Consider the following 18,693-nt stretch of genomic DNA (forward strand, 5'->3'; position numbering starts at 1 on the left):
AAAAAAGGGCAACAAATTTGATGAATCTTCCCCCCAGAAAGCTCAACAACTCTGGTCACTCCAATGGTGTAGATCACTGCCAGGTTTTTATATAGTGGGAGTAGATTTCAGTCTCTTGGAAGTTGGAAGTGCCTGGAATAGAATATCCACCCACAATGAAGAGGCCTGTTGTGGGGGCACCTAGTTGCACCCCCTCATAAATTTGCACCCGGGGCCATGCCCCACCCCCCACCCCAACTATGCTTCTGCCTTGACATGACCACATAACTCTTGTAAGGCTTGTTGTTCTTGAGCAATTCCTTTCGGCAGGCATGTGGCAGCAGAGCAGTTTCTTCTCCCTTCCTCTTTAGTTATCTCTTATTTGAAGGACAAAGATAATTTTTCGCTGGTCAGAGAACTTCACTGTGGCACAAGATGGATTTGGGGACAGGGGAATCATCTCTGATACCAGAGCGGCTTAGATTTAAACTCCAAAACATGTTCTCCGCTTGCAAGGCTCAACTGGCTTCTTACCCAGGAGATTTGCTTTGGTATCCAAAATAGGAGCCAAGCCCAGTTATTTGAATCACAGGACGTGTTAATTAATGAACTGTTGCCACTCAAGAGTCTGTTCATGGCTGAGTTTGGATTGTGATGTGGCAAAAGATCTTGATGGGGTTTTGTTCGTTTGTTTTGAACAGAACAGTGAGGGAGTTTGGGAATGGGGAGAAAATGGATTCCGTTCATGTTTAGAGGTGAATCTACCCCATTCACGCTTTTTAAAGCAATACAGTGGTACCTTGGGTTACATAGGCTTCAGGTTACAGACACTTCAGGTTACAGACTCCAATAACCCAGAAATATTACCTCGGGTTAAGAACTTTGCTTCAGGATGAGAACAGAAATCATGTTCCGGTGGCGCGGCGGCAGCAGGAGGCCCCATTAGCTAAAGTGGTGCTTCAGGTTAAGAACAGTTTCAGGTTAAGAACGGACCTCCGGAACAAATTAAGTACTTAACCCGAGGTACCACTGTATATGAAACGAAATGCAGCTATCCTTCCAAATTCACACTTCTAGCAAACCTTGCAATTCAGGGTGAGAAAAGTGTACATAAATTTGCAAGAAATGCAAAGCATAGATTAGCCAACAGTTGCACAATGTGTAAGTGTGTCTGGCTGTTAACCACAAGGTTGGTGGTCCGAGCTCACACAGGGACAGCTGTGAGCAGATTCCTGCATTGAAGGGGATTGGACTAGGTAGCCCGCAGGTACCTTCCTACTCTGCAATTTTATGATTCCCTGTAAAATGCACATGTTAGGAAGAATAGCAAACCAAAATGCATTGTATTAGGGGAAATGTAAATATTAGAGTGTGCACATTAGGCAGAATTGCATGCAGAAATGTGTGTTTTCTTGTGAAATGCTGCAAAAGCACCTATATACCCTTGCTTTTGACACTTTAAATGTATATCTTTAGGACCCACTTTATTTCTGTGATTTTAAATTCTTTTAAATCATTTTAAATATTGTCTTTAATATTGTGTGGGACTTTAGGTTGAAGAGCGGGTTAATAATAATAATAATAATATGAAAAATTAGGAGAAATAGAAAGGCTGATTAGTTTTCATGAGGACTTTTAAAAAAATTGCATATGGATGTGGAAAATCTGCAGAACTGAGTTTAAAACAGGGAAAATGAGAAAATCAAGACTCAGCTAGATTGGTAAAGAAGTGTTTTATATGTGTGATATAACACTGTGACACCAGGTGGCGCTGTGGAGTCCCATCTTTCCCCACCGGATTTCCCTGTACAGTGGTACCTCTGGTTACAAACTTAATTCGTTCCGGAGGTCCGTTCTTAACCTGAAACCGTTCTCAACCTGAGGTACCAATTTAGCTAATGGGGCCTCCCACTGCCGCTGACACGATTTCTGTTCTCATCCTGAGGTAAAGTACTTAACTCGAGATACTATTTCTGGGTTAGCGGAGTCTGTAACCTGAAATGTTTGTAACCGAGGTGTTTGTAACCCGAGGTACCACTGTATGTGTTTATAATGTGTTTAACTGAAACACTTCTAGAATCAGCCTCAGAGAAACTGAGACTGAGCAATTTGCCCATCCCTACAGTGTGTCCCTTTAAAAAAGAGGCTATTTCTCGCCTTCAGTTTTGAGACCATCCAGTCTCTTATCCCTATTGCTTCCCCTTTCCCCAGAAATTTAAGGTATTTATGAGCTATTGACCAGATGGTGGGTTTGTTGGGGAGAGGAGTCGTAAGTAGCACAACAAGATGTAAAAGAATGGGGGGGGGGCGTCTTTACCTTTATGAGTTGTTTAAAACAAGGGGTATTTGGGGGTACAGCAGCTTGTAACTGCAAAAATGGAAAACCCTGCATATTGTCTAATCTTTTGCATTATCCCATCACCCCTAGATCTCAGTAGATCCTCTTAAGTGATGGATTTGTAGTGTGTGTTTTGATAAAAACTCATCTCATCGACAGGTAGAGGCAGTTTTCTCAGTACAGTCGTACCTTGGTTTTTTAACAGCTTAGCTCTCGAACGTTTTGGCTCCTGAACGCCGCAAACCCAGAAGTGACTGTTCTGGTTTGTGAACTAATTTTGGAAGCCGACTATCCAATGGGGCTTCCACGGCTTCCAATTGGCTGCAGGAGCTTCCTGCAGCCAATCAGAAGCCATGCTTTGGTTTCCGAATGTTTTGGAAGCCGAAAGGACACCCGGAATGGATTCCGTTCAAATTCCAAGGTACGACTGTATTGTTTGTAAATTTTTTCATCTGCGCTCTGTTTATGTTCTGGACGGTGCCGGATTCATGTATAAGCTAAACAAGCTATAGCTTAAGGCCCCACTCTCTTGGGGGCCCTAAAAAAATTTAAAGGAAAAAAATACTGGATGTACATTTCCAAAATATAATATAAAAATAAATAAATAAAACCTACATATAGTCAGAGCTTAATAATTATTTCAATATTAATATACTTCTTCTTAAATGTATTTCACTATTTATATACTTCTTCTTAATTGTATTTCACTGTTAATATACTTCTTCTTAACTGTATTTCAGTACAACAATTACTTTGATAAAATACATATTTTGTTATGTGCAAATGGCTTTAGATACCTATTAGGTCCATCAATTACCATACGGCATATATTCAACACAAAAAACAGCGAAATTTGTTGTTGACAAAGGACAGCTGGACATCCAAAGGGCTCCATTACCTTCAGTAGCTTAAGGCCTCATCAAACCTAAATCTGGCCTATTTCTGGAACCAGTGCACACAATGTTGGTCTCCCCAGTTAGAGTTCAGTGACATGGGCGTAGACTGAAAAGACTCTTTGTTTGCCAGTCACTTGGCCAAATGCCTAACTTGTCAAGGGCATGTAAGTTATGGCTTATCCAAGTCTAGAATCACCAGGGACAGAATCTGCTGGAAACCTCCAGTGTAAAAGAGATGTAGTTAAGATAAGAGAGAGATATCAGGGAGAACTTATCAGGCTGAGGGGATTTTTGGAATTCCATAAATTCCAGCGGTGGGACACAGATAGCTCAACTGTTCCCAACCTCAAATCTAAGCATTTGGATGTCTAGGGAAATCAAAAATCCCTAGCTTTCCTTTACAAAAAGAGAGAGAGTGATAGTAAATTTCCAGCATTTTAAAACAGTTTTTATTGCTTTCCTGCATTTGTAGAACTTGGGAAATGTAGACACTATTACAGTGGTACCTCGGGTTAAGTACTTAATTTATTCCGGAGGTCCGTTCTTAACCTGAAACTATTCTTAACCTGAAGCACCACATTAGCTAATGGGGCCTCCCGCTGCCACTGCAACGCCGCCACGCAATTTCTGTTCTCATCCTGAAGCAAAGTTCTTAACCTGAGGTACTATTTCTGGGTTAGCGGAGTCTGTAACCTGAAGTGTATGTAACCTAAAGCATATGTAAGCCGAGGTACCACTGTATTCTCAATTTTTGTGAGACATTGGACTGCTTTCCCCCCCACCCAGCCCAGTGTTTTGCCTAGAAAAATCTCCGTGGAAGCCCATACCTAGGGAAAAACCCTCAAAGCAGAAAATTATTTATAACCTCAAGTACAGAAGGTTACTCTTTGTCAACATCTAGGGTGTAAGTAAGTTGGACTGAAAGTGTGTGTGGGGGGGGGGTAATTGATTTTCCATGTTTTGCTTCTTACTACGCTTCTAGGTTTGTGAAATTACAATCATTCCCCTGAATGTACCAATCATGAATTCAGTTCCCTGCATGCCAACACTTAAATCTAAAATGGCAATGCCCATGTAAAAAAAACAGGCTTCAGGAAGGGTGAACGCAGTGGGAAGGTAACACCAAGGTTCATTGAACTACAGAAAAACTTTGGGGCGGGAGAAGGGTGGCAAACAACTCAATGAGCATTGAGCAAGGGTTGGTGGCTGCAGAATTTTGAGTGCTGGTAGTAAAGGTAAAGGGACCCCTGACCATTAGGTCCAGTCGTGGCCGACTCTGGGGTTGCGGCGCTCATCTCGCTTTATTGGCCAAGGGAGCTGGCGTACAGCTTCTGGGTCATGTGGTAGCATGACTAAGCCGTTTCTGGCGAACCAGAGCAGCGCATGGAAATGCCGTTTACCTTCCCACCGGAGCGGTACCTATTTATCTTCTTGCACTTAGACATGCTTTTGAACTGCTAGGTTGGCAGGAGCAGGGACCGAACAACGGGAGCTCACCCCGTCGCGGGGATTCAAACCGCCGACCTTCTGATCAGCAAGTCCTAGGCTCTGTGGTTTAACCCACAGTGTCACCCACGTCCCTTCTGAGTGCTGGACAGAGAAGAAAAATGGGAAACTGGAGGAAGGGGGTTGGAATGGAGTAGCCCGGAAATGGGCATGGCTGGCTTGGTGGCACCCTGAGCAGGCATACTCCACATGCAACGTTTTGTTGCAGGTCTCACACTTGTTTATTTTTGGTTGAAGTATGGGCAAGATTCAGCTGTCATAGCCTTTGGCTTGTCCATCCATTTCAAAAGACAAACACAGCTGGAAAGGCTTGTTTTCTTGCTGGTACCTGAGCCCAGCTCTTTTTTATGCTTTGCAGCTATAACGAGGGAGTTGTATGTTCAGATTCCCCCAGGGACTCTCGGGAGCTGGATCTTTAGTCCAGAGATAAATTGGAGGAGAGATCCCAGGGGAATAACTCAGGGATATTGGAGACACATTGTCAAATTAGAGTCGGCTAAATCAACACAAGTTCTTAGGTGGATATTTCTCCTAGGCACCTACTGGGGGCAGAAAGGAAATATCAGCCGTGTGTATGCAATGGGTTGTCAATTGTGGAATAACAGGCCAGAAAAAGGGGAAAATCCCACTCACTTTCAACCCTCTAGATCAGGGGCCAGCAAGGCTTACCTTGCCTGGGCCGGTTCACTGCCATGGAGTCCCCTCTGTGGGCTAGATCACGGGCATGCGTGAACATGCGTGCCCACGATTTCCGCCGGCGGCATCTGCGCAGATGCGATTTTCAGTGCCGCGAAGCGAGTCCCCGCCCTACGCTGCACCAGTTTAGTGCAGCGAGCGGGAACTCACTGAGTGGGTGGCTTGGTTTGGGAGTGGCTCGTGGGCCGGTAAAATGACCCCCATGGACCTCTTGTGGCCCGTGGGCCTTAGGTTGCAGACCCCTGCTCTAGATGTTGCTCGGCAACAGCTCCCATCAGTCCCAGCAAACATAGTCAATGGCCGGGGATTGTGGGAGTTGTAGTTCAGCAACCTCTGGGGAACCACAAATTCCCCACACCTGTTCTACTTGCATACGTAGCATTTTTACACTGAAATACGGGACGATCCTGTATTATACAGGATGTCAGGCAACCCTATCCGAGGGCTATTTATTAGAAGGCAGGAAAGGCCCAGGCGATATTTCTCAAAGCTGCTCTGAGAGAAGCACAAGGGTTCAGCCGTGTATTAACCCCTCATAAGAACACGGAAATCAACACCGTCTGACCAATTCAGCAAAGAGGGCTTTTACGCCATTTTAACAATCTGCAGCGTCTCCGCTAATGGAAGAGCGGTGCAATTGGCGCTCAACTGTTTCTGATGGACTGGAATGATGGCTGCAGCCAACCTGCTGAACTCATTCCCCACAAAACCCAGAGGGCTGCAAGAGGTCATAGGTTCCTCTCCAGGAATTGCAGCACAGAGCAGAGAATGCAACGGGGGAAATGTGAAGGAGGAGTCGAGTGTCACCTTTTTGGAAAGCTGCTTCTGAAAGGGAAGGGTAGTTTAAAAAAAAATGACGATGAAAATAATAATCAAGGAGGAGGTGGAAGTAACCTGATGCTCCCTCTTTCCTTCTCCATTACAGGAAAGCTAATGCCTCGTGCGTTTTTGCCACACAAACCGCCCCCGAGGATCAGAAAGAGCAGTTTGTCATTTTGACAAGAAATATGTCTCTCGGGGCTCCTTCAGCACCTCGGCTCACTTAAGAGTTTGTTTTTCTCTCCTTGTGCTCCGGCTGGACAGACAGGGTGCAAAAGGAATGAGCTCAATCACAATGTAGCATCAAAGCAAAGTACGTATGCATTGATCTCGGGAGATAAGAACATAAACAGAGCCCCTTGGATCAGGCCAACGGCCCATTGAGTGCAGCATCCTGTTCTCATGGCAGTCAACCAGTACGTTTTCGAGCACAATTCAAAGTGTTGGTGCTGACATAAACAGCCTCGGTCCTGTATACCTGAAGGAGTGTCTCCACCCCCATCGTTCAGCCCGGACACTGAGATCCAGCGCCGAGGGCCTTCTGACAGTTCCCTCACCACGAGAAGTGAGGTTACAGGGAACCAGGCAGAGGGCCTTCTCGGTAGTGGCACCTGCCCTGTGGAACGCCCTCCCTTCAGATGTGAAGGAAATAAGCAGCTATCTTATCTTTAAAATACAGTGGTACCTCGGGTTAAGTACTTAATTCGTTCCGGAGGTCTGTTCTTAACCTGAAACTGTTCTTAACCTGAAGCACCACTTTAGCTAATGGGGCCTCCTGCTGCTGCCACGCTGCCGGAGCACGATTTCTGTTCTCATCCTGAAGCAAAGTTCTTAATCTGAAGCACTATTTCTGGGTTAGCGGAGGCTGTAACCTGAAGTGTATGTAACCCGAGGTACCACTGTACATCTGAAGGCAGCCCTGTTTAGGGAAGTTTTTAATACTTAATGCTGTATTGTTTTTAACACTTGATTGGGAACCGCCTAGAGTGGCTGGGGAAACTCAGCCAGATGGGTGGGGTATAAATAAATTATTATTATTATTATTATTATTATTATTATTATCATCATCATCATCATCACCAGATTCCCACGGGAAGCGTGCAAACAAGAGCCGAGCCCGAGAACTTAGTGGTGCTTCTGTTACCAATGGTAATACCAAACAAAGAAATAAATAAAGAGAAACATACTTACTCTACTCTATATCTCTGAAGAGGATATACTTAGGGGGCAAGCCTGTGATGAGCTGCAACAGGATGAGCAGCTCAGGGGCAGCGGATCTCTGGCTCAACTAGCATTAAGTCTCCAGACCCAGCTCAGCTGGAACTACCACATTGCAACATGCTCAGCAAGCTGGGGTTAGTGTAAGTCCCCCAAAAGGCCTATTTTGAAGGCATGGTGAGGGCAGATTTAGCCTGGATCTGAAGTCAGTTCAGCTCGGACACATGACCTGGCAACCCAGCAAAGAAGACTGTTTTACAGGCTCGTTTCCCTTCTGTTGTGGTTAGGTAAAGCTGCACACCACTGCTTGATGGGGTCTGGCTCTAACGTCACTTCGCACCAGTTTAATTTACACAGGCCTGCTTTAGGGCAGTTTCTTGGCATAGGATTGCTCCCTTGGTCTAGGTAAAAAGGTAAAGGACCCCTGGATAGTTAAGTCCAGTCAAAGGCGACTATGGGGTTGCAGCGCTCATCTCGCTTTCAGGCTGAGGGAGCCGCCGTTTGTCCACAGACAGCTTTCCAGGTCATGTGCCTAGCATGAATAAACCACTTCTGGTGCAACGGAACACCGTGATGGAAACCAGAGCGCACAGAAACGTTGTTTACCTTCCCGCCGCAGTGGTACCTATTTATCTACTTTCACTTTGATGTGCAAGGTTGGTAGGAGCTGGGACAGAGCAACAGGAGTTCACCCCATCGTGGGGATTCAAACCGCCGACTTTCCGTTCACAAGCCCAAGAGGCTCAGTGGTTTAAACCATAGCGCCACCCGTATCCCTTTTACCAGGGGTCAGCAACCTAAGACCCATGGGCTAGAAGCAGCCTGCAGAGTTAGTTTGACCGGCCCACGAGCTGCCCCCGATCTCAGTTGCCCGCTCGCACAATGCGCTAAACCGGCGCAGGGACTCACTTCCTCAGTGCCGGAAATCTCGGGCACACACACGCAGGACCGATCCCACCCAGGAAAGATAAACCTTGCTGACCCCTGCTTTTACAGTGGTACCTCGGGTTAAGAAATTCATTCAGGATTCTTCTTAACCTGAAACTATTCTTAACCTGAGGTACCACTTTAGCTAATGGGGCCTCCCGCTGCCACTGCAACGCCGCCACGCAATTTCTGTTCTCATCCTGAAGCAAAGTTCTTAACCCAAGGTACTATTTCTGGGTTAGCAGAGTCTGTAACCTGAAGCGTCTGTAACCCGAGGTACCATTGTACCTTCCCTTGCTCTATGCTAGGTTAAGGATCTAAACAAGCACAGCCCCTATCACAGCAGTTTGTTTTGTTATTGCCTTCCTGGAACAGGTATCTCATAAGCTAGAAGTATCTAAAGGACAGAGCCTTAATGATAGATATACATTTTCCCCCTATATGACATGATTTTATTTCTTATATGAATATGGAGGCACACGGTTGCTCAGCACCACCAGGATATGCAAATGCCTGGCTCATCTAAGACTTTGCAGAACCTTTATTCTCAATAATGGATGGAACTCGCAGGTGGAGAAGACTTTCATTTCTACATATCTTTGTTATTTCGCAAAGGGAATCTTTGTATGAGTCAATACTTTATTATTCCTTTGGAGCGGAGCCACTCCTTTGTACTTTCATCCTTCCAGGCTGTGACACTCTAAGGTTTACATTTTTTTATCCGTAGTTTTCTCTCTTTTTGTTGTGCTTGCACTTCTTGGCAAAATCAATAAAATATTTAATTTTTTAAAAATTGTTTACTTAGAACTTAAACCCCTCATTTGGCAGCAGCTGGGGGGTGGGCGGGAAGAAGGATACAGACTTAACTGCTACCTTGCCTCCTAAATCTGTAAGCTGAATTAAGGAGCTGTGCTGATGATAATTTAGAATGCAACCTTGATCCGGGAAGAAAAACAAGACTCTCTTTTTGCTTCCTTTCCTGCGTTAATGACATAAGATTCAAAATGCAGTGCTCAGCATTGCTGGAGCAAATGCCCTGAGTCTCTCTGGATCAACAGAATCTTTGCAAATAAAACACACCTCACATTTGAGACGCATTTAAGACCCTCCTTACCTGCCGCTCGTGGCATTCCAGAAACACCTCAAAGAGCTTTCGCTTTTCCCAAAGCACCTTCGGAACATATGAGCAAGAGACGGCGCAAGAGACTGGTTGGGATTACGAAATGCCGGTGACTACTACAATCTCCTAACAGGGAATTTTCCCCTACCTTTCTCCACCTGCCGCTGACATCATGCCTGCCAACAGACATGTGTAAAAACAAAAAACAAAAAAAGCACACCCTACCAAATGAATCGTTTGCAAATTCTTTCCTTTGTCAGTCATGTTTCACCCTTTGCCCCGTCTAGTCTAGGAATCAAAGTGAAGCCGACGTGAGGGTGGCTCTATGACCCAGCGTCCAGCGCACACTCTTGCAGATTCTGAAATCCACATTCTGAGGCCTCCAGAATGCAGGGTAATTATTATTATTATTTAATTATACCCGCCTATCTAGCTGGGTTTCCCCAGCCACTCTGGGCAGCTCCCAACGGAATATTAAAAATAGAATCAAACATTTAAAACTTCCCTAAACAGGGCTGCCTTCAGATATCTTCTAAAAGTCAGATAGTTGTTTATGTCTTTGACATCTGATGGGCGGGCGTTCCACAGGGCGGGCGCCACCACTGAGAAGGCCCTCTGCCTGGTTCCCTGTAACCTCACTTCTCGCAGTGAGGGAACTGCCAGAAGGACCTCAGAGCTGGACTTCAGTGTCCGGGCTGAATGACAGGGGGTGGAGACGCTCCTTCATGTATACTGGGCTGAAGCTTTAAAGGTAATCACCAACACTTTGAATGGTGCTTGGAAATGAACCAGGAGCCAATGTATGCTTTCCCCCTGCACAGTTCCTCCAGCTCAATTTGCCCCTCCACCACAGCTGCTATCAGCAGCAGAGAGGAAAGCCTAAGAGACACAATACGGGGACCTGGGTGTTGTTTTTCCTCCTCTCCTCTTAAACCAGGGGGATGGAGCAGGGTTGGGTAGGATTGACACCCAATCCACCGGAGCCTACCTCTGATCTAAATCTCTACCCAACCGCCTTTTTGCTTTCAGCCAGCCAGCAAAGATCCCCTGCCTCGTGTGCAGTTTAGCCCTGAGTAGCTTGTTCTGAACTTCATTGCTTCTGCAGCGCTCAAGTTACGTTTTTGGCCCCGGATAACAAGAGTTTGACAGATAAGAACAGGCCCGTGCTTGTGCCTAAGGAACCAATCTAAATTCTCGTCTCCAAGAGCTGCGCTGGGTCACTCAATATGTTATTTCAGTATTAAACCGGACAGTAAAAGATAACAGCAACAAGCCTCCCTAGAAAAGGAGGAAATTAGGAGCTGGGAGTCAAGAAATCCATCACCAAGTGTTCGTTCAGGTTGCTGGAGTGGAAATCATGCTCCTCTCAATTGGATCAGTGTTTGTTTCATCTCTCTCTCTCTCTCTCTCTGTGTGTGTGTGTGTGAGAGAGAGAGAGAGAGAGAGAGAGTTGTATTCCAAGCTAAGCTGGAAAGCCAGTTAGAGGCAAGAATGCTTTTCATTCAAGAAGAAACTGAAGTCTTATCAAAGAGGCACTGCAGAGGTGCCCTACAGGAATTTTAAAATCCTTACAGCCTGGAGTGAGAAACCTCAGAGCTGGATTGGGGGCGGGGAAATCATAGATGTGGCCCCCCAGGTCTCTCTACCTGGCCCTTGAAATTATCCCTAGGCCACACCCAAAGTACCCCCCCCCCAGCCTGGAATGTGTCCTTAACTGTGATCATGCCACTTGCTTGCCAGGATGGAGGGCAGAGAGGGGTGTGTTGAAGCTAGATGACTCCACAAAGGCAAATACCGTATTTTTTGCTCTATAAGACTCACTTTTTCCCTCCTAAAAAGTAAGGGGAAATGTGTGTGTGTGTTATGGAGTGAGTGCAGGCTGTGCTTTTACTGCACAGCAATCCCTCTTGCTGTTCTGGCTTCTGAGATTCAGAATATGTTTTTTCTTGTTTTCCTCCTCCAAAAACTAGGTGCGTCTTGTGGTCTGGTGCGTCTTAGAGTGCAAAAAAATGCGGGTAATTACATTCATGGCTCCATCCACCAATGGCATGAGGCCCTCACGAGGTTGCCCACAAGGGAATGTGGCCCTTCTCCTACCCCACAGTTTTACACCCCCTCAACAATAAGCATTCTATTCCCACTGAGCATGCTCTGTGAAGTCTTCACTGAACCATGGAGAGGTGTGTGTGCTTCCGAGAGTTTTGTTCTCTAAAGTGCTTTTGTACTTCTTCAGACTCCACCGCACAGATAACAGGCACATCTGCCAATTCAAGTGTCTCTCAGTTTCTCGTTTTCCCCAGCTTTACGTTTAACCCCCCACATTACCACATCAGTAAGCAATTCGATTCATTTTTAAAATCCTCGCGAAAATTCACCTGCAACTTTATCATGGGATATTAACGTTTGCATGCAATACACAAGTTTTCCAAAGCAATTCCCCTAGTGAGATGGATTTGTATGCACGCTTTACCCTGCTATAGGTAACGCTTCACATGTTACTTGGGCTGGGGAACCCCATTGTGAAATTCGGAGAAGTGCAAATGTCAAAGGATGGCTGCATTTCCGCTCACACCCTGTTTCTGAAAGTGTGAAATGGGGAGGTTCACTTATAAAAACAAAACTGAATTGAATTTTCTTCCCTCCCCACACCATCCCACAAGTCTGACAACAATTCCCTCCTGTGGATGGTGCAGTTTCAACTAAACGAGCAACAGCATTCACAACCTGAATGTTGGAAATACACAACACACTTTAGCCAGTGCTATTTTTCTAGACAAAGGTCTGTATAGTTAAAGTTAAAGCTATGGTTTTCCCAGTAGTGATGTATGGAAGTGAGAGCTGGACCATAAAGAAGGCTGATCGCCGAAGAATTGATGCTTCTGAATTATGGTGCTGGAGGAGACTCTTGAGAGTCCCATGGACTGCAAGAAGATCAAGCCTATCCATTCTGCAGGAAATCAGCCCTGAGTGCTCACTGGAAGGACAGGTCGTGAAGCTGAGGCTCCAATACTTTGGCCACCTCATGAGAAGAGAAGACTCCTTGGAAAAGACCCTGATGCTGGGAAAGATGGAGGGCACAAGGAGAAGGGGACAACAGAGGACAAGATGGTTGGACAGTGTTCTCGAAGTTAGCTGCATGAGTTTGACCAAACTGTGGGAGGCAGTGGAAGACAGGAGTGCCTGGCATGCTCTGGTCCATGGGGTCACGAAGAGTCAGACACGACAAACGACAACAAATTTTTCTAGAGAAAGAGGTGCTGGAACTCAACAAGAATGCCCCTCCACATTCTCTTGGAACAGCAATGGTGCCCACCTGAGAGGTGCCAGAACTGAGTTCCAGTGAGTTCCCGCTGGGAAAAAGCCCAGACTTTAGCTAACATAGGAACAGAAGAAGCTGCTTTATACTGAGTCAGAGCCATGGTCCATCTAGCTCAGTATTGCATCTCACTGACTGGCAGCAACTCACCAGAGTTTCAGGTAGGGCTCACTTACAGCCCCACATAATAATATGTGGCTTCCAGCAAAATATGAAAATACAATAATTCACCAAATATTAAAAGCTTCCCTAAACAGGGCTGCCTTCAGATGTTTTCTAAAAGTTGGATAGTTGTTTATTCCCTTCACATCTGATGGGAGGGTGTTCCACAGGGCAGGTGCCACTACCGAGAAGGCCCTCTGCCTGGTTCCCTGTAACTTGGCTTCTTGCAGTGAGGAAACTGCCAGAAGGCCCTCGGCGCTGGACCTCAGATGATCTATCACTCAGCCACGACCCTCTCCTATGCAGATATCCATGTTTGCACACACTTCCCCCAGATGCAGACATTTTGGGGTTGTAAAAAATCTGAAGGAGTGTGCATTTCGAAGGATAGCTGGGTTTCTATTCAGACATAGTTTCGAGAAGAACGAACTAGGTAGGTTTCCATAAAAATGCATGCTGAACCAAAGTTTCCCCATCACTTCCACCATTAGCTCGGAGTACGGCAGCACAGCCCAAGCCGTTCACGCTTCTTTCAAACTTGCATTCCAGACTTCCTGTGCTAGAACTGACATGCTGGGCTGCATCAATAGGAGTATAGCATCTAGATCAAGGGAAGTAATAGTGCCACTGTATTCTGCTCTGGTCAGACCTCACCTGGAGTACTGTGTCGAGTTCTGGGCACCACAATTCAAGAAGGACACTGACAAACTGGAACGTGTCCAGAGGAGGGCAACCAAAATGGTCAAAGGCCTGGAAATGATGCCTTATGAGGAACGGCTAAGGGAGCTGGGCATGTTTAGCCTGGAGAAGAGGAGGTTAAGGGGTGATATGATAGCCATGTTCAAATATATAAAAGGATGTCACATAGAGGAGGGAGAAAGGTTGTTTTCTGCTGCTCCAGAGAAGCGGACACGGAGCAATGGATCCAAACTACAAGAAAGAAGATTCCACCTAAACCTTAGGAAGAACTTCCTGACAGTAAGAGCTGTTCGACAGCGGAATTTGCTGCCAAGGAGTGTGGTGGAGTCTCCTACTTTGGAGGTCTTTAAGCAGAGGCTTGACAACCATATGTCAGGAGTGCTCTGATGGTGTTTCCTGCTTGGCAGGGGGTTGGACTCGATGGCCCTTGTGGTCTCTTCCAACTCTATGATTCTATGATTCTATGATTCTAGGTGCTTGCTCCACCTGGCTCTATCTTGCAGTACACTGATTGGCAGCAGCCCTCCAGCATTTCAAGCAAGGCTCCCTCCCAACTCTACATATTGATCCCGAGACCCACCGCATACAGTGCAGGATTTATGTATAAGCTAAACAAGTTATGGCTTAGGGCCCCACTCTCTTGGAGGCCCCCAAAAAATGTAAAGGGGAAAAAACCTGGATGTACATTTCCAAAATATAAGATAAAAAACAAATAAAATAAAACCTACATGCAGCAGCAACAGTGTTTTGTGTTGTGTAGGCTCCTATGATGTAAATAATGGGCCCTGCCTGCTAGCCTGCTCCCTAAAATATCACTGGTCTGCTCATTTCTATATATTGGGTGCCTACATTCTGCATGGGACACGGGTGGCGCTGTGGGTTAAACCACAGAGCCTAGGACTTGCCGATCAGAAGGTTGGTGGCTCGAATTCCCGCGCCGGGGTGAGCTCCCGTTGCTCGGTCCCTGCTCCTGCAGTTCAAAAGCACATCAAAGTGCAAGTAGATAAATAGGTACCGCTCCAGCAGGAAGGTAAACGGCATTTCCGTGTGCTGCTCTGGTTTGCCAGAAGCGGCTTAGTCATGCTGGCCACATGACCCGGAAGCTGTACATCGGCTCCCTCGGCCAATAAAGTGAGATGAGCGCCGCAACCCCAGAGTCGGCCACGACTGGACCTAATGGTCAGGGGTCCTTTTACCTTTACTTTTACATTCTGCATGTGAAAATGGCTTTAGATACCTGTTAGGTCCATCAATTACCATAGAGCATATATTCAACACAAAAAACAGCGACAATTTGCTGTTGACAAAGGACAGCTGGACATATAAAGGGCCCCATTACCTTCAGTATCTTAGGGCCTCATCAAACCTAAATCCGGCCCTCTCTGCATGCAAAGCTATGTTCTACCACTGAGCTACATCTCCTTCCCTGAGGCTAGACTTGTCTGAACGGGAGCTTCAACATAAACAAGCTTGACCTTCTCTGAGATGCCCCCCCTTTGCCGCTTCTGTAAACTTCCTTCACCGAGCATGTAGGTTAGCACCGCAGCGTGTTATCTGGGGCTCGAATTCTTTCACTAAGGGCCTGTGGCCTTTCACCTTTCCTTTTAAGAAGGGGCTGGTTATCAAAGCAGAACAGCAGTCAAGTCCAGATACGCAGCCCCTTAAGCTGGGGTGAATCATCAACAGGTTGGGACAGAACAAGGAAGAGAAAACAAGCAGTGGGATAGGAGTTGGATGGGATTACGAAAGCCAGGATTGCGGGGGAGGGGGGGTGCAAAGGAGAAAATAATAAGTTAAACATGCATGTGTTTCCTGGTAGGGTTGCCAGAGGAAGACTATGAGACTCAAAGGGCTTTCAGACTGCTGCTGTTTTCAGGTGGGGTTCAATCACATACGGTGGTACCTCGGGTTAAGAACTTAATTCATTCTGTAGGTCTGTTCTTAACCTGAAACTGTTCTTAACCTGAGGTACCATTTTAGCTAATGGGGCCTCCCGCTAATGCCGTGCCGCCGCCGCACGATTTCTGTTCTCATCCTGAAGCAAAGCTCTTAACCCGAGGTACTATTTCTGGGTTAGCGGAGTCTGTAACCTGAAGCGTCTGTAACCTGAGGTACCACTGTACTGGCAAATTCAGGTGGAACAATTGCAGTTGATTGCAAGGTCCTGAACCTGTGCATACACGCAAACCCACATAGAGAACATTTTGCAATGGAAAGTGACTGGAAAATACAGTGCAAAGTATGGTATAAGGCTTAATTTGACACAACATCATCTGACCTCCCTGCAAAGAAATCAGAAGGAACGCTCCCAAAATAACCAACATCATCTAATATCCCTACAAACAAATTAGGGCGGGTGCTCAGTAAACAAGTCGACCTCATCTAATCTCCCTGCAAACAGATTAGGATGAGTGCTCGACGGATAGCCAACGTCGTCTGATCTCTTTGCAAGCAAATTTGGACGAATGATGAATACACAGATTATTTGGAAGCATCCTTCGGGAGCACAGAACCCCCATAAGGAAATCCAAAAGGGTAACTGGTCATTCTGTTTAAGATTACGAACAAGAACCTTGAAACAGATCCATTGTCAGTATTATAGAAACAGAGACCTGCTCCTGCTGTAACAGGACAAACCTGCTCTCCACAATCTGGCACTGACATTCTTTATCTGTTATTATCTTTCAAGACACGTCAAACCTCATGGGCATATTTAATTTGTACACATTCTCTCTCTCTTTCTCTCTCTGGATCCATAATATTTTGCAGAGTGCTGCAGTTTGTCCAAGTGCGTTAAACCTGCTTGGTCTGTTGGCTGGACGAAAAGCCCCTTTTTGCTGACTTTATGAAATCATTTCAACAGCTATCGTTGGGCAACTAATAATTTCCACAGTTAAGGTGCTCCTGGATGTAGGGATATAATAAACCTGTAACTGCAGCTTAGCAAACATTTCAGTGCACAGTCTGCATGCAGATTTCACAGAGAAAGAGTGATAGCCCGCGGGAAGCTGGATTCCATTGAAATCAACAGATTAAGTCCGTTGGATATAGACACTGAATTATATCCATTGGATATCACATACAGATCACACACAAAAGAAAATGGTATCTTTACAACATGAGCATACTAAATTGGGTTGTAGCCACCTGAATTCTACACACTGAGTAGACCCACTGGAATGAATGGATCTAAGTTAAGCACACTCATTAATTCCAGTGGGTCTACTCTACTGGATACAACCCAGGATTAGTATTTCTCCAGAATGTTTTAATTGTAGCCCATTTTCCCCCACCCTGCATCCTACTTTTGAGAAACTTTTGTTGAAAAACAGCATATGAAACATTCTAAATACATAAATGCTTGTAAATATCTTTTCAGTTAAACAGGAGATCTTACAGTAACAAAAGACGCACGGATGCATGCAATGTGTCAGAACTGTCTGGGAAACAATAACAGTAATAACTGTTAAATATTTATATATTGCCATTTCCCTGATGGCTCAAAACGTTTCAACACTCAGTAATTTTCTTTTACAAAGCTCATATGAAAATCTCATATTGCTGATGGGGGTGGGAGGGAGACTGGGGTTGTGATTTAGTGGGTTCTGGAGTGAGCTAGCATTTGAATTCAGGACCTTCAACTCAGTGCTTATAATACGCTTAAAAACTGCTAGGCCAGGAAAGGGAAAGACTTTGACTAGTGGATGGTACAACCCACCTGTCAATATTATGACATCAAGTGACTGACATGTGGGCTGCCCCAACCACCTGTCAAAATCCCTTGTGCAGCACCGGAAAGCCAACTAGTTGTCAAGCATTTCGGAACCATAGGGCAAGAGCTTCGCCACTGCCCAAGCATAAGGGTGGCAAAGCTATTTTCTTCAGGATTCAGCTGCATGGCCAAGTTTCCCAATGTGCCAATCGAGTGGCATCTCAACCTGCCCCACATCACGTATGACATCAGCTGTGGGGCGGGTGGACATGGTTTTGGGAAAACAGTCTTGTGAGCCACACTGGAACCAGGTCGAAAGTTCCCACACCCCTGCGCTAGGCTATTTATTTATTTGGTACATAAATTTCCTACCCTTCGCCAAAGGCATACCCTCCAACATTTCTCTGATGAAAAGATGGACATCCTATGGTTTTCCCAGTAGTGATGTATGGAAGTGAGAGCGGGACCATAAAGAAAGCCGATTGCCAAAGAATTGATGCTTTTGAATTATGGTGCTAGAGGAGACTCTTGAGAGTCCCATGGACTGCAAGAAGATCAAACCTATCCATTCTGAAGGAAATCAGCCCTGAGTGCTCACTGGAAGGACAGATCCTAAAGCTGAGACTCCAATACTTTGGCCACCTCATGAGAAGAGAAGACTCCCTGGAAAAGACCCTGATGTTGGGAAAGATGGAGGGCACAAGGAGAAGGGGACGACAGAGGACGAGATGGTTGGACAGTGTTCTCGAAGCTACCAACATGAGTTTGACCAAACAGCGGGACGCAGTGGAAGACAGGAGTGCCTGGTGTGCTCTGGTCCATGGGGTCACAAAGAGTCAGACATGATTAAACAACAACAATTCCATAATAATAATAATTTGACTACTTATACCCCTGTCCATCTGACTGGGTTGTCCCAGCCAACTCTGAGTAGCTTCCAACATATTTAAAAACATAATAAAACATTAAGCATTTAAAAAACCCCACTTCCTTATACAGGGCTGCCTTCAGATGGCTCTGGAGTCATATACCTTTCAACATATCTCCCATGAAAATAGGAACATCCTTAGGAAATGCGGGACATTCTGGGATCAAATCAGAAACAGGGACAGGTTCTAGGAATGCGGTATTGTCCCTGGAAAAGCGGGATACTTGGAAGGTCTGAAAGGCCCCGGCGAGTTATAGCTTAATAAACGAATCACTGTAACATTACAGCAATAAATCCATTAACAGATGAACAACAATAAGGTTACTTCCAAAAGGTGTGCCTTTCCATGGCTTCTGAAAATCATTAAACTTGGAGAC

At 45.6% G+C, this 18,693-nt stretch overlaps 1 protein-coding gene and 1 long non-coding RNA gene across 14 annotated transcripts in view; one reads left to right on the top strand and one right to left on the bottom strand.

Moving 5' to 3' along the window:
• LOC309521177 overlaps positions 1-18,693 on the top strand; it is a 325,245-nt gene that overhangs the window by 201,220 nt on the left and 105,332 nt on the right. The gene's annotated exons all lie outside the window — the stretch shown is intronic.
• The window catches only part of ARVCF (ARVCF delta catenin family member), a 605,652-nt gene that overhangs the window by 189,682 nt on the left and 397,277 nt on the right, over positions 1-18,693 (bottom strand). Inside the window, exon 1 of one of the 13 annotated variants that reach the window (XM_082203065.1) lies at positions 9,494-9,512. The exons of the other annotated variants lie outside the window; for them this stretch is intronic. The gene's annotated coding sequence lies outside the window, so the exon portion shown is untranslated. Of the gene's footprint in view, positions 1-9,493; positions 9,513-18,693 lie in introns of those variants that run through there. 13 annotated transcript variants of the gene reach the window in all.

The sequence above is a fragment of the Podarcis vaucheri genome, assembly GCF_965113315.1.
Source record: "Podarcis vaucheri genome assembly, chromosome: 16".
NCBI lineage: Eukaryota > Metazoa > Chordata > Lepidosauria > Squamata > Lacertidae > Podarcis > Podarcis vaucheri.